Raw genomic sequence first — 15,659 nt, forward strand, 5'->3', positions numbered from 1 at the left:
TGTATATAGGAGCAGTATTATAGTAGTTAGATTCTTGTACATAGGTGCAGTATTATAGTAGTTATATTCTTGTATATAGGAGCAGTATTATAGTAGTTAGATTCTTGTACATAGGAGCAGTATTATAGTAGTTATATTCTTGTATATAGGAGCAGTATTATAGTAGTTAGATTCTTGTACATAGGGGCAGTATTATAGTAGTTATATTCTTGTACATAGGAGCAGTATTATAGCAGTTATATTCTTGTATATAGGGGCAGTATTGTAGTAGTTATATTCTTGTATATAGGGGCAGTATTATAGTTGTTATATTCTTGTACATAGGAGCAGTATTATAGTAGTTATATTCCTGTACATAGGGGCAGTATTATAGTAGTTATATTCTTGTACATAGGAGGCAGTATTATAGTAGTTATATTCTTGTATATAGAGGGCAGTATTATAGTAGTTATATTCTTGTACATAGGGGCAGTATTATAGTAGTTTTATGGTGAGTGGCGGTATAATGCTACTGTTACACTTTCAGCATGGATGGTAATCCCAGCCATATCCAGCAGAGGTCCTTGTACATTGGTTCCTGTTTCCTGTGCTGTATGGTGTTTCTTCTCCCCAATCCGCTGACCCCGGGTGACCTGATTGTGTTCCTCTGCACTTCACTGCGCTCCTGTAGGTAACAGGACTGGACAGGCAGACACTGAGTGCAGAAGATCAGCACTAATCTGTGAATGAACGCCATTGTGCCATATATAATATACAGTGCTGTAACGTGAAGCTCGTGGGCCCCAATACAAAAGTTCTAACAGGGCCCCCAATTATTACAAACCTTTAGTAACATTGGTATTTTCACATTGGCCAATAGCCCTTTTGGGCCCCCTAGGCTCCAGGGCCCGGGAGCGATTGCAACCCCTGCACTTATTGCCGTTACACTCCTGATAATGTATATACAAGGAGATGAAAAACAAAAAAACTTAGAGACCCCATACTATTGATAATTTTTATTTTAATACCATAAAATGGAGGGGCTAAAAGGTCTAATAGCGTTACAGAGCGGGGAGGGGGCAGCGGGACTCGCCCTATATCAGTCTCACCCACTTTACCTACCTTCTTATTAGAGTAGAACACACAGTACAGATAACAGCACAGTCGTCAGGTCCATATATTCCCAGAGTAAATGTAATGATTCTTATCGTGTGTAACGGTGAAGTCCTGATACATGAAATTCCATTTCTCCCCTTATTCTAGGGGTTCATCAGGGGAAAGGTTTCACACCCCAAAAAATGGTCCAGTCCCTGTGGATGCCTAATAATTCAATATTTGTGGCATCTTTGCTCCCAGGTTTCTAATGCGCTCCATGTTAGACACGTGGCTATATCACTCTGGGAATATGTGGACCTGACGACTCTACTGTCATCAGTCCCCATTGAGGACCCGCATTGTATTTTTCTGATATTTGCTGCTGGTATTCGGTCACTGTAGCTGTTGTAGTTTATATTGTTTCTTTTTTCTACTCTGATAAGAATACTCATTTTTCCAAATGATCTGGTTATATGAATCGTTAAGCAGTGATCAGAATTGCTCCACTGACAATCAACCATCTAGTTGGCGGCTTTGTTTGTGACGTGAACACTTTTATATCTGTACACTGGAATTATTGTTCTAGTCATGAACATTGTCGCCTTATCACATATTTTTGGTGTTTATATTTCGGGCACAATGGGGTCAGAGAGGGAGAACCGATGGGTGCAGGAGCGGCACATGGCTCAGCACAGATACGGCACATGGCTCAGCGCGGGGGCAGCTCATGGCTCAGCGCGGGGGCGGCTCATGGCTCAGCACAGATACGGCACATGGCTCAGCGCAGGGGCGGCTCATGGCTCAGCGCGGGGGCGGCTCATGGCTCAGCGCGGGGGCGGCGCATCGCTCAGCTCGGGGGCGGCACATGGCTCAGCTCGGGGGCGGCTCATGGCTCAGCTCGGGGGCGGCACATGGCTCAGCTCGGGGTCGGCTCATGGCTCAGCTCGGGGGCGGCACATGGCTCAGCGTGGGGGCGGCGCATCACTCAGATCGGGGGCGGCACATAGCTCAGCTAGGGGGCGGCACATGGCTCAGCGCGGGGGGGCGGCGCATCGCTCAGCACAGGAGCTCGCACTCTGTCGCTCTCTGCAGTGTGAGCAATGATCAGCCGTGACATCCCGCTAACGAGGGAAACAAATCTGTGCAAACTCCGCATCTGTGTCTCCACCGCGAACAACGTGCCACAGATAACAGCGCAGAAAATAACGACACCGCGGCCACCGAGAGAGAAAACCCAGCAACCATAATCACAGGAGCCGCGGGCAATGATGGGGTGAGTAGTGCGCATCACAAGAAGGACAAGACGCGGCTCAGCGGGCAGAATCACACAGGAAAGGATTAGATACACGGCTCAGCAGACAGTATCACACAGGAGAGGATTAGATACACGGCTCAGCAGTCAGTATCACACAGGAGAGGATTAGATACACGACTCAGCAAACAGTATCACACATGAGAGGATTAGATACACGGCTCAGCTGGTGGAATCACACAGGAGAGGATTAGATACACGGCTCAGCAGTCAGTATCACACAGGATAGGATTAAATACACAGCTGAGCAGATGGAATCACACAGGAGAGGATTAGATACAGCACGGGTGATGGCTGTGTTGTGGCCCCGGGCCCCTGCTGTGTCCAGGTGGCGCAGTAATTGGCGCACACTCCCTTCACCTTCACCTTGGCGCCTCCTCTCATTGACAGGAATGTCGCAGCCTCAGGGAAGAATTCTTCTCTTTGGCTTCTCATGAAGCGGCTCCTATCTCTCCATCTACTGATGTCTCCCCAGGAGCAGAACGCGCTTAACCCCTCAGTGTCCGCGGCGGAACCAGGTGTAGATCGCCAGCTGCCCCGGAACTACAAGGCCCAGCATAATGTGGGTCATTAGGAATAAGGTGGTCCAGAGTTCTACACGGCACTGTCTGGATTTGAAGGGAACTTTACTAGCCAGGCGTCTATGAGCCGACATAAATGTACTTAATCAGAAGTGGCAGAACATTCCAGAACGAATGGCTGACAACATCGGACAATAGTTCCTGTCCACTGCACAGCACAGGCCTCATCTGAGTTACATCACCTACACTAAAATTCTCGGAACGGGAGACTGGGAGCCGTACACACCACTGGGAACAGGAGACTGGGAGCCGTACACACTACTGGGAACAGGAGATTGGGAGCCGAACACACCACTGGGAACAGGAGACTGGGAGCCGTACACACTACTGGGAACAGGAGACTGGGAGCCGTACACACTACTGGGAACAGGAGATTGGGAGCCGGATACACCACTGGGAACAGGAGACTGGGAGCCGTACACACCACTGGGAAGGGGAGACTGGGAGCCGTACACACCAATGGGAACGGGAGACTGGGAGCCGCACACACCACTGAGAACGGGAGGCTGGGAACGGGAGACTGGGAACGGGAGACTAGGAGCAAGAAACTGGGAGCCGTACACACCACTGGGAACGGGAGATTGGGAACGGGAGACTGGGAGCCGGACACACCACTGGGATCGGGTGACTGGGAGCCGTACACATCACTGAGAACAGAACACTGGGAGCCGTACACACCACTGGGAAGGGGAGACTGGGAGCCGTACACACCACTGGGAAGGGGAGACTGGGAGCCGTACACAGTACTGGGAACGGGAGACTGGGAGCCGTACACACCAATGGGAACGGGAGACTGGGAGCCGCACACACCACTGAGAACGGGAGGCTGGGAACGGGAGACTGGGAACGGGAGACTAGGAGCAAGAAACTGGGAGCCATACACACCACAGGGAACGGGAGATTGGGAACGGGAGACTGGGAGCCGGACACACCACTGGGATCGGGTGACTGGGAGCCGTACACATCACTGAGAACAGAACACTGGGAGCCGTACACACCACTGGGAAGGGGAGACTGGGAGCCGTACACACCACTGGGAAGGGGAGACTGGGAGCCGTACACACTACTGGGAACGGGAGACTGGGAGCTGTACACACCATTGGGAACGGGAGACTGGGAGCCGTACGCACCACTGGGAACGGGAGACTGGGAGCCGCACACACCACTGGGAACGGGAGACTGGGAGCCGCACACACCACTGGGAACGGGAGACTGGGAGCCGTACACACCACTGGGAACGGGAGACTTGGAGCCGTACACACCACTGGGAACGGGAGACTGGGAGCTGGACAAACCAGTGGAAACGGGAGACTGGGAGCCATACACACTACTAGGAACAGGAGACTGGGAGCCGGACACACCACTGGGAACGGGAGACTGGGAGCCGTACACACCACTGGGAACGGGAGACTGGGAGCCGCATACACCACTGAGAACGGGAGACTGGGAGCCGGACCCACCACTGGGATCGGGAGACTGGGAGCCGGACACACCACTGGGAACGGGAGATTGGGAATGGGAGACTGGGAGCCGGACACACCACTGGGATCGGGTGACTGGGAGCCATACACATCACTGGGAAAGAGAGACTGGGAGCCGTACACACCACTGGGAATGGGAGACTGGGAGCTGGACAAACCACTGGTAACAAAACACTGGGAGCCGTACACACCATTAGGAATGGGAGTCTGGGAGCAGTACACACCACTGGGAATGGGAGACTGGGAGCTGTACACACAACTGAGAACAGAACACTGGGAGCTGTACACACCATTAGGAATGGGAGTCTGGGAGCAGTACACACCACTGGGAATGGGAGACTGGGAGCCGTACACACCACTGGGAATTGGAGACTGGGAGCCGTACACACCACTGGGAATTGGAGACTGGGAGCCGTACACACTACTGGGAACGGGAGACTTGGAGCCGTACACACTACTGGGAATGGGAGACTGGGAGCCGTACATACTACTGGGAACGGGAGACTGGGAGCTGTAGACACCACTGGGAATGGGAGCCGTAGGCACCACTGGGAATGAGAGACTGGGAGCCGGACACACTACTGGGAATGGAAGACTGGGAGCCGTACACACCACTGGGAACAGGAGACTGGGAGCCGTAAACAACACTGGGAATGGGAGACTGGGAGGCGTACACACTACTGGGAGCGGGAGACTGGGAGCCGTACACACCACTGAGAACGGGAGGCTGGGAACGGGAGACTGCGAATGGGAGACTAGGGGCAGGAGACTGGGAGCCGGACACACCACTGGGATCGGGAGACTGGAATCCGTACACACCATTGGGAACGGGATATTTGGAACGGGAGACTGGGAGCCGGACACACCATTGGGATCGGGTGACTGGGAGCCGTACACATCACTGGGAATGGGAGACTAGGAGACGTACACATCACTGGGAACGGGAGACTGGGAGCCGTACACACCACTGGGAATGGGAGACTGGGAGCAGTACACACTACTGGGAACAGGAGACTGGGAGCCGGACACACCACTGAGAACGGGAGACTGGGAGCTGTACACACCACTGGGAATTGGAGACTGGGAGCCATACACACTACTGGGAATGGGAGACTGGGAGCCGTACACACTACTGGGAACGGAAGACTGGGAGCCGTACACACTACTGGGAACGGGAGACTGGGAGCCTTACACACTACTGGGAACGGGAGACTGGGAGCCGTACACACTACTGGGAACAGTAGACTGGGAGCCTTACACACCACTGGGAAGGGGACACTGGGAGACGTACACACCACTGGGAACGGGAGACAGGGAGCCGGACACACTACTTTGAACGGAAGACTGGGAGCCTGTCATGAATCCACACCGCTGCCACCAATTTGTCATGAATCCTCACCGCTGCCACCAATTTGTCACGTTTCCCACCGTGACAGTCACCACTACGTCACGGATCGGGGGAGTTTAGACCCACAGACGGCTATTACATGTGCAGGAGGCTTATCTTGGGTAACCCTCCACTGCTACAATGTGATGAAAAACCCACACAAGGCTATTGACCTCCTAGTTTACAGCAGGGGCTTATTTTAGGTATCCCACTGCTCTTCAATATACCATGAACTGCAGGGATTTATGTATATCCCGCTTACAGTTCCACTTGAAACTTGCAGCTCTCTGGCCCCCCTTCCTTACTCTCAGGTCAGAGTAGGTACTGCACCTAGGGTAATTAGTCGCCAGAAAGGCTGCCTGCTATGTACTGGCTATTGGGCACGCTGCAGCGAGGCGAAATAAATACTCCCACACAGGCAGGAACAATAATTATCAATGCCGCAGTCGCTACAACAACACCCAAAGGCCCCGAACACGATATGCTGCCACCAGCTTCGATTAAACGGGTCCGAAGCTAACCCAAAACAGTAGCGTAATTCCCTTCAGAAGACTTAGGGTACGTTTTAGAGCATGAAGAACGAAACTAGTACTTTAGATATTTTACTCCGAAGATAAGGCAGTGTTTATAGAAAAATATTACAAGGATGTTACAAAAGAGACAATTGAAATATACAAGGTAATTAATGGAGCTGCAGGACAGTGTGGCAGTTAGCTGGGTGACAGATAGAAGGCGGGGTAGAGGGAAGAGTGCCAGGGAGGCTAGTCCTGATCTGGCACACCGCAATAAGTTTGCTAAGTTGGCAGATGAGGGGGGTGCCAGTACAGGGGTAGCACTGCTGCAGCCAGGCATGTCCTCTGAAAGCCGGAGGAGTGACTGCTCCAGTAAGGAGGGAAAAAGGAGAGCAGGGCAGGCCAGACAGGTGCTGGTAGTGGGGGACTCAATTATTAGGGGAACAGATAGGGCAATCTGTCACAAAGACAGGGATCGTCGGACGGTGTGCTGCCTACCTGGCGCTCGAGTCCGACACATCGCTGATCGGGTGGACAGATTACTGGGAGGGGCTGGTGAGGACCCAGCGGTCATGGTGCACATTGGCACAAATGACAAAGTTAGAGGTAGGTGGAAGGTCCTTAAAGATGATTTCAGGGAATTAGGCTGCAAGCTGAAAGCAAGGACCTCCAACGTGGTATTTTCCGAAATACTGCCTGTACCACGTGCCACGCCAGAGAGACAACGGGAGATTAGGGAGGTTAATAAGTGGCTCAAGAATTGGTGTAGGAAGGAGGGGTTTGGGTTCCTGCAGAACTGGGCCGACTTCTCAGTTGGCTACAGGCTCTACGCTAGGGACGGGCTGCACCTCAATGGGGAAGGTGCAGCTGTGCTGGGGGAGAAAATGGTTAGAAGGTTGGAGGAGTGTTTAAACTAGGGATTGGGGGGGAGGGTATTCATTTTATAGGAGGGGAAGATAGTGCAGATAGAGACCTGGGCACAAATAAGGAAGTTGGGGGTGGCGGTGGCATGGGGGGTGGGGTTAGAACAGTTAGTAATTTAAGAAAGAATAGAGGTACAGAGAGTAACATCAAGTGCATGTATACTAATGCCAGAAGCCTCGCCAACAAAATGGATGAATTAGAACTAATGTTGTTGGAGCATAATTATGACATGGTGGGGATATCTGAGACGTGGCTGGATGCGAGCCATGACTGGGCTGTTAACTTGCAGGGCTATAGCCTTTTCAGAAATGACCGTACAGATAAGCGAGGGGGTGGGGTGTGTCTGTTTGTAAAATCGACCTTAAAACCCATCCTGCGTGATAATATAGGTGAATCTAATGAAAATGTAGAGTCTCTGTGGGTGGAGATAAGGGGAGGGGGAAAAAATAAATTACTGATAGGGGTTTGTTATAAATCTCCAAAACTAATGGAAGCAATGGAGAATATCCTCGTAAAGCAAATAGATGAAGCTGCGACTCAAGGAGAAGTCATTATTATGGGGGACTTCAACTACCCTGAAATAGATTGGGGAACAGAAACCTGCAGTTCCAGCAAAGGTAATCGGTTTTTGACAACTATGAGAGACAATTACCTTTCACAACTGGTTCAGGACCCAACAAGGAGGGGGGCACTGCTAGACCTAACAGACCAACAGGCCAGACCGCATATCAAATATAAGGGTTGGGGGTCACTTGGGGAATAGTGATCACAAAATAATAAGTTTTCATGTAACCTTTAATAAGATGGGTAGTAGGGGGGTGACAAGGACACTAAACTTCAGGAGGGCAAATTTCCAACGGATGAGAGAGGATCTTGGTGCAATTAACTGGGACGATATCCTGAGACACAAAAATACACAAAGAAAATGGGAGACGTTTATTAGCATCCTGGATAGGACCTGTGCACAGTATATACCGTATGGGAATAAACATACTAGAAATAGGAGGAAACCAATATGGCTAAATAGAGCTGTAAGGGGCGCAATAAGGGACAAAAAGAAAGCATTTAGAGAATTAAAGGAAGTAGGTAGTGAGGAGGCATTAAATAAATACAGAAAATTAAATACATTCTGTAAAAAGCAAATCAAGGCAGCAAAGATTGAGACAGAGAGACTCATTGCCAGAGAGAGTAAAAATAATCCCAAAATATTCTTTAACTATATAAATAGTAAGAAACTAAAAAATGACAGTGTTGGCCCCCTTAAAAATAGTCTGGGTGAAATGGTGGATGAGGATGAGGAAAAAGCCAATATGCTAAATGACTTTTTTTCATCAGTATTTACAAAAGAAAATCCCATGGCAGACAAAATGACTAGTGATAAAAATTCCCCATTAAATGTCACCTGCTTAACCCAGCAGGAAGTACAGCGGCGTCTAAAAATAACTAAAATTGACAAATCTCCGGGCCCGGATGGGATACACCCCCGAGTACTGCAGGAACTAAGTACAGTCATTGATAGACCATTATTTTTAATCTTTAAAGACTCCATAATAACAGGGTCTGTACCACAGGACAGGCGTATTGCAAATGTGGTGCCAATATTCAAAAAAGGGGCAAAAACTGAACTCGGTAATTATAGGCCAGTAAGTTTAACCTCTACTGTGGGTAAAATCCTGGAGGGCATTCTAAGGGATGCTATGCTGGAGTATCTGAAGAGGAATAACCTCATGACCCAGTATCAGCACGGGTTTACTAGGGACCGTTCATGTCAGACTAATTTGATCAGCTTCTATGAAGAGGTAAGTTCAGGACTGGACCAAGGGAACCCAGTGGACGTAGTATATATGGACATTTCCAAAGCTTTTGATACGGTGCCACACAAAAGGTTGTTACATAAAATGAGAGTAATGGGGATAGGGGAAAATATGTAAGTGGGTTGAGAGCTGGCTCAGGGATAGGAAACAAAGGGTGGTTATTAATGGAGCACACTCGGACTGGGTCACGGTTAGCAGTGGGGTACCACAGGGGTCAGTATTGGGCCCTCTTCTTTTTAACATATTTATTAATGACCTTGTAGGGGGCATTCAGAGTAGAATTTCAATATTTGCAGATGACACTAAACTCTGCAGGGTAATCAATACAGGGGAAGACAATTTTATATTACAGGATGATTTATGTAAACTAGAAGCTTGGGCTGATAAATGGCAAATGAGCTTTAATGGGGATAAATGTAAGGTCATGCACTTGGGTAGAAGTAATAAGATGTATAACTATGTGCTTAATTCTAAAACTCTGGGCAAAACCGTCAATGAAAAAGACCTGGGTGTATGGGTGGATGACAAACTCATATTCAGTGGCCAGTGTCAGGCAGCTGCTACAAAGGCAAATAAAATAATGGGATGTATTAAAAGAGGCATAGATGCTCATGAGGAGAACATAATTTTACCTCTATACAAGTCACTAGTTCGACCACACTTAGAATACTGTGCACAGTTCTGGTCTCCGGTGTATAAGAAAGACATAGCTGAACTGGAGCGGGTGCAGAGAAGAGCGACCAAGGTTATTAGAGGACTGGGGGGTCTGCAATACCAAGATAGGTTATTACACTTGGGGCTATTTAGTTTGGAAAAACGAAGACTAAGGGGTGATCTTATGTTAATGTATAAATATATGAGGGGACAGTACAAAGACCTTTCTGATGATCTTTTTAATCATAGACCTGAGACAGGGACAAGGGGGCATCCTCTACGTCTGGAGGAAAGAAGGTTTAAGCATAATAACAGACGCGGATTCTTTACTGTAAGAGCAGTGAGACTATGGAACTCTCTGCCGTATGATGTTGTAATGAGTGATTCATTAATTAAATTTAAGAGGGGACTGGATACCTTTCTGGAAAAGTATAATGTTACAGGGTATATACACTAGATTCCTTGATAAGGCGTTGATCCAGGGAACTAGTCTGATTGCCGTATGTGGAGTCGGGAAGGAATTTTTTTCCCCATGGTGGAGTTACTCTTTGCCACATGGGTTTTTTTTGCCTTCCCCTGGATCAACATGTTAGGGCATGTTAGGTTAGGCTATGGGTTGAACTAGATGGACTTACAGTCTTCCTTCAACCTTAATAACTATGTAACTAATAATAACTATGTAACTATAAAATAAAGGGATTAAATGAGAAAAGGTAACACTCACATGTTCTCAGGACATTGCAGGCAACCAGGTTAGTGGGGGGAAAGTTCCCATATGTCCCAGTGCATCAGGAGGTCTGGATAGAAACAGCTCCTCCAGTAAAACTCTGCTGACTGCTGCCCGCTGGGAAAAGAGTAGAGACTAAAGGCCCCGTCTCACATAGCGATTTACCAACGATCACGACCAGCGATACGACCTGGCCGTGATCGTTGGTAAGTCGCTGTGTGGTCGCTGGGGAGCTGTCACACAGACAGCTCTCTCCAGCGACCAACGATCAGGGGAACGACTTCGGCATCGTTGAAACTGTCTTCAACGATGCCGAAGTCCCCCTGCAGCACCCGGGTAACCAGGGTAAACATCGGGTTACTAAGCGCAGGGCCGCGCTTAGTAACCCGATGTTTACCCTGGTTACCAGCGTAAATGTAAAAAATAACAAACAGTACATACTCGCCTTCTGATGTCCGTCAGGTCCCTTGCCGTCTGCTTCCTGCTCTGAGTGCCGTACAGTGAGAGCAGAGCGCAGCGGTGACGTCACCGCTGTGCTGTACTTTCACTTTCACTTTGCGGAGCTCAGTCAGAGCAGGAAGCAGACGGCAAGGGACCTGACGGACATCAGAAGGCAAGTATGTACTGTTTGTTATTTTTTACATTTACGCTGGTAACCAGGGTAAACATCGGGTTACTAAGCGCGGCCCTGCGCTTAGTAAACCGATGTTTACCCTGGTTACCAGTGAAGACATCGCTGGATCGGTGTCACACACACCGATTCAGCGCTGTCAGCGGGACCTCAACGACCAAAAAAAGGTCCAGGCCATTCCGACACGACCAGCGATCTCACAGCAGGGGCCTGATCGCTGGTACGTGTCACACATAGCGAGATCGCTACTGAGGTCGCTGTTGCGTCACAAAACTTGTGACTCAGCAGCGATCTCGCTAGCGATCTCGCTATGTGAGACGGGGCCTAAAGACATTCGTGACTAAGACGGGAGGGACCACAGGTGACTTTGCAGGATTGGTCACCTGCAGTTTAAAGCCACACCCTGCTCACACAATAGCTTCAAATTACCCAGTGTCTGCCATGTGTTTTTGGGACCATGGTCAGAAGAGCAAAAATCCGTCAGCTATGGTTTTTACATTATTGTGACATACATTTTACTCACAGAGCCGTACACACTACTGGGAACAGGAGACTGGGAGCCGTACACACCACTGGGAAAGGGAGACTGGGAGCCAGACACACTACTAGGAATGGGAGACTGGGAGCCGTACACACCACTGGGAACGGGAGACTGGGATCCATACACAACACTGGGAACGGGAGACTGGGATCCATACACAACACTGGGAACGGGAGACTGGGAGTTATACACACTACTCGGAACAGGAGACTGGGAGTCATACACACCACTGGGAACGGGAGACTGGGAGCCGTACACACCACTGAGAATGGGAGACTGGGAGCCGTACACACTACTGGGAATGGGAGACTGGGAGCCATACACACCACTAGGAACGGGAGACTGGGAGCAGTACACACCACTGCGAACGGGAGACTGGGAACCGTACACGCCACTGGGAAGGGGAGACTGGCAGCAGTACACACTACTGGGAACAGGAGACTGGGAGCCGTACACACCACTGGGAATGGGAGACTGTTGTGTATCCGCTTTTTGGGCTCCCCTGGTGGTTGCTGGTGGTACTGGTGACTTGTTTGCACTTTGCTGCTTCTGTTCACCTGCTTCCATCAGTGTTTGGGAGTTTCCTATTTAGCCTTGCTCTCCAGTCATTTCCTTGACGGTCATCATTGTAACCAGAGGCTTTGGTTGCATGTTCCTGCTACTAGTCTGCTGATCAGCTAAGTGGACTTTGTCCTTTTGTTTTGTACCTTTTGTCCAGTTTGCAGTTTTTGTAATTGTCTGTAGCTGGAAGCTCTTGCGGGCTGAAATTGCCACTCCTGTGTCATGAGTTGACACAGGAGTCTTAAAGTAATTTCAGGATGGTTTTTGAAAGGGTTTTCAGTTGACCGTGAAGTCCTCTTTTGTATCCTTCTGCTATCTAGTAAGTGGACCTCTCTTTGCTAAATCTACTTTCATACTGTGTGTGTCTTTTCCTCTTAATTCACCGTTATTACATGTGGGGGGCTGCTATCATCTTTTTGGGGTATTTCCCTAGAGGTAAGCCAGGTCTGTTTCTTCCTCTACCAGGCGTAGTTAGTCCTCCGGCTGGCGCGTGGCATATAGGAAGCCGTAGGTATGCTCCCTGGCTACTGTTAGTTGTGTGGTAGATTTAGCTCACGGTCAACTCGAGTTTCCATCACCCGAGAGCTCGTTCGTTACTTATATGTTTCTTACGTTCCCTTGCCATTGGGAACCATGACAGTATGACCGGCCCGTGTTAAACTTATTGGCAGAAGAAAGGAGAGAAAAAAGAAGTCTGTAATTTTTTTTTTTTTTTCCCTTTTTCCTCTATGCTTGCTCCATAGTTGGATCAGTAGTATTTCAGCTTTTATTACAGCCTTTGCCTTTCTCTCCTTATAATCCTTGAATGGCTCTGAGCTCACCTGTTTAAAGATGGATCCTCAGAGTTTGGCTGCAGGTTTAAATAATCTTGCTACGAAGGTTCAAAATTTACAAGATTTTGTTATACATGCTCCTATTTCTGAACCTAAAATCCCTACACCAGAGGTGTTTTCCGGAGATAGATCTCGGTTTTTGAATTTCAAATATAATTGTAAATTATTCCTTTCTCTCAGACCTCACTCCTCAGGAGATCCTGTCCAGCAGGTTAAGATTGTAATCTCTTTGCTGCGAGGTGACCCTCAAAATTGGGCATTTTCATTGGCACCAGGGGATCCTGCGTTGCTCAATGTGGATGCGTTTTTCCTGGCTTTAGGGTTGCTTTATGAGGAACCTAATTTGGAGATTCAAGCTGAAAAAGCTTTGATAGTCCTATCTCAAGGGCAAGATGAAGCGGAGATATACTGCCAAAAATTTCGTAGGTGGTCTGTGCTTACTCAGTGGAATGAGTGCGCCTTAGCGGCAAATTTCAGAGAGGGCCTTTCTGATGCCATTAAAGATGTTATGGTCGGGTTCCCTGTGCCTACAGGTCTGAATGAGTCCATGACAATGGCAATTCAGATTGATCGGCGTTTGCGGGAGCGCAAACCCGTGCACCATTTGGCGGTATCTTCTGAAGAGACGCCAGAGAAAATGCAATGTGACAGAGTTATGTCCAGAAGCGAGCGGCAGAATTATAGGCGTAAAAATGGGTTATGCTTCTATTGTGGTGATTCTGCTCATGTTATATCGGCATGCTCTAAGCGTACTAGGAAGGTTGACAAGTCCATTTCAATTGGCACTTTACAGTCCAAATTTATTTTGTCTGTAACCTTGATTTGTTCATTATCAGTTATTACCGTGGATGCCTATGTGGACTCTGGCACCGCTCTGAGTCTTATGGACTGGTCCTTTGCCAGGCACTGTGGGTTTGATTTAGAGCCTCTAGAAGTCCCTATACCTCTGAAGGGTATTGATTCTACACCTTTGGCTTGTAATAAACCACAGTTCTGGACGCAAGTGACTATGCGTATGACTCCAGACCATCAGGAGGTGATTCGCTTCCTTGTGTTGTACAATTTACATGATGTTTTGGTGCTTGGATTACCATGGTTACAGTCTCATAACCCAGTCCTTGACTGGAAGGCTATGTCTGTGTTAAGCTGGGGATGTCGGGGGGCTCATGGGGACACTCCTATGGTGTCCATTTCGTCATCTATTCCATCTGAGATTCCGGCATTTTTGTCTGATTATCGTGATATTTTTGAAGAGCCTAAGATTGGTTCACTCCCTCCTCACAGGGATTGTGATTGCGCCATAGATCTGATTCCTGGCAGTAAATTTCCAAAGGGTCGTTTGTTTAACCTATCTGTACCTGAACATGCTGCTATGCGCGAGTATATTAAGGAGTCCCTGGAAAAGGGACATATTCGTCCTTCTTCATCACCTTTAGGAGCCGTTTTTTTCTTTGTCTCTAAAAAGGATGGCTCTCTGAGGCCTTGTATTGATTATCGTCTCCTGAATAAAATTACAGTCAAATATCAGTATCCGTTGCCTTTGCTGACTGATTTGTTTGCTCGCATAAGGGGGGCTAAGTGGTTCTCTAAGATTGATCTTCGTGGGGTGTATAATTTGGTGCGAATTAAGCAGGGGGATGAGTGGAAGACCGCATTTAATACGCCTGAGGGCCATTTTGAGTATTTGGTAATGCCTTTCGGCCTTTCTAATGCACCTTCTGTCTTTCAGTCCTTAATGCATGATATTTTCCGGGAATATTTGGATAAATTTATGATTGTGTACTTGGATGATATTTTGATTTTTTTCTGATGACTGGGAGTCTCATGTTCAGCAGGTCAGGAGGGTTTTTCAGGTTTTGCGGGAGAATTCTTTGTGTGTAAAGGGTTCAAAGTGTGTTTTTGGGGTTCAAAAAATTTCATTTTTGGGGTATATTTTTTCCCCTTCTTCTATTGAGATGGACCCTGTCAAGGTTCGGGCTATTTACGACTGGACGCAGCCTACTTCTCTGAAGAGTCTCCAGAAATTCTTGGGCTTTGCTAATTTTTATCGTCGATTTATAGCTGGTTTTTCTGGCGTTGCTAAACCTCTGACGGATTTGACTAAAAAGGGTGCTGATGTTGCCAATTGGTCCCCTGCTGCCGTGGAGGCCTTTCGGGAGCTTAAGCGCCGCTTTTTGTCTGCCCCTGTGTTGCGCCAGCCTGATGTTTCTCTTCCCTTTCAGGTTGAGGTCGATGCTTCCGAGATCGGAGCGGGGGCGGTTTTGTCGCAGAAAAGTTCCGACTGCTCAGTGATGAGACCTTGTGCGTTCTTTTCGCGAAAATTTTCGGCCGCCGAGCGAAACTATGATGTTGGTAATCGGGAGCTTTTGGCCATGAAGTGGGCATTTGAGGAGTGGCGTCATTGGCTTGAGGGTGCCAGACATCAGGTGGTAGTTTTGACTGATCACAAGAATTTAATTTATTTGGAGTCTGCCAGGCGCCTGAATCCTAGACAGGCACGTTGGTCGTTGTTCTTTTCCCGGTTTAATTTTGTGGTCTCGTACTTACCGGGTTCTAGGAATGTGAAAGCAGATGCTCTTTCTAGGAGTTTTGAGCCTGACTCTCCTGGGAATTCTGAACCTGCTGGT

The 15,659-nt window shown here is 48.5% G+C and overlaps 1 protein-coding gene across 2 annotated transcripts in view; it reads right to left on the reverse strand.

Annotated features, from left to right (window-relative positions):
* Window positions 1–15,659, reverse strand: part of NBL1 (NBL1, DAN family BMP antagonist) — a 56,892-nt gene that overhangs the window by 9,353 nt on the left and 31,880 nt on the right. Inside the window, exon 2 of one of the 2 annotated variants that reach the window (XM_077260301.1) lies at window positions 10,464–10,583. The exons of the other annotated variant lie outside the window; for it this stretch is intronic. The gene's annotated coding sequence lies outside the window, so the exon portion shown is untranslated. The remainder of the gene's footprint in view (window positions 1–10,463; window positions 10,584–15,659) is intronic. 2 annotated transcript variants of the gene reach the window in all.

This window comes from Ranitomeya variabilis, chromosome 4, assembly GCF_051348905.1.
Source record: "Ranitomeya variabilis isolate aRanVar5 chromosome 4, aRanVar5.hap1, whole genome shotgun sequence".
NCBI lineage: Eukaryota > Metazoa > Chordata > Amphibia > Anura > Dendrobatidae > Ranitomeya > Ranitomeya variabilis.